This window comes from Triticum urartu, chromosome 3 (genome assembly GCF_003073215.2).
Source record: "Triticum urartu cultivar G1812 chromosome 3, Tu2.1, whole genome shotgun sequence".
Taxonomy (NCBI): Eukaryota; Viridiplantae; Streptophyta; class Magnoliopsida; order Poales; family Poaceae; genus Triticum; species Triticum urartu.
In genome coordinates, this window is record NC_053024.1 from 623762248 (window position 1) to 623763685 (window position 1438).

Sequence of the window (1438 nt, forward strand, 5' to 3'; positions counted from 1 at the left end):
CATGTTCATGCCAAAAGATAGTAATGATAGTACCACCTACTTGTGGCACAGCCACGTAAGTCATATCGGTATAAAACGCATGAAGAAGCTCCATGTTGATGGATCTTTGGACTCACTCATTTTTGAAAAGTTTGAGACATGCGAACCATGTCTGTTGGTGTATATGCATGAAGAAACTCCATGCAAATGGACCGTTTGAACTCACTTGATTTTGAATCACTTGAGACATGCAAATCATACCACACGGGCAAGATGACTGAAAGCCTCGTTTTCAGTAAAATGGAACCAGAAAGCTACTTGCTGGAAGTAATACATTTTGATGTGTGCAGTCCAATGAGTGCTGAGGCATGTAGTGGATATCGTTATGTTCTTACTTCACAGATGATTTGAGTAGATGTTGAGTATATTTACTTGATGAATCACGAGTCTGAATTATTGAAAGGTTCAAGTAATTTCAGGGTGAAGTTGAAAGATCGTCATGACAAGAGGATAAAAGATCTATGATATGATCATAGAGATGAATATCTGAATTACGAGTTTGGCACAGAATTAAGACATTGTGGAAATTGTTTCACAACTAATACAGCCTAGAACACCATAGTATGATGGTGTGTCCGAACATCATAACTGCACCCTATTGGATATGATGCATACCATGATGTCTCTTATCGAATTACCACAATAGTTTATGGGTTAAGCATTAGAGACAACCACATTCACTTTAAATAGGGCACCACGTAATTCCGATGAGATGACACCGTATGAACTATGGTTTAGAGAAACCTAAGCTGTCATTTCTTAAAAGTTTGGGGCTGCGACGCTTATGTGGAAAAGTTTTAGGCCGATAAACTCGAACCCAAAGCGGATAAATGCATCTTCATAGGACAACCCAAAAACAGTTGGGTATACCTCCTGTCTCAGATCCGAAAGCAATTGTTTCTGGAATCGGGTCCTTTCTCGAGGAAAAGTTTCTCTCGAAAGAATTGAGTGGGAGGATGGTGGAGACTTGATGAGGTCATTGAACCGTCTCTTCAACTAGTGTATGGCAGGGCACAGGAAGTTGTTCCTGTGGCACCTACACCAATTGAAGTGGAAGCTTATGATATTGATCATGAGATTTCGGATCAAGTCACTCCCAAACCTCGTAGGATGACAAGGATGCGTACTACTTCAGAGTGGTACGTAATCCTGTCTTGGAAGTCATGTTGCTAGACAACAATGAACCTACGAGCTATGGAGAAGCGATGGTGGGCCCGGATTCCGATAAATGGCTCGAGGCCATATAATCCGAGAGAGGATCCATATATGAAAACAAAGTGTAGACTTTGGAAGAACTACTTGATGGTCGTAAGGCTGTTGAGTACAGATGGATTTTAAAAAGGGAAGACGGACAATGATGGTAAATGTCACCATTAAGAAAGCTCGACTTGTCGTTAAG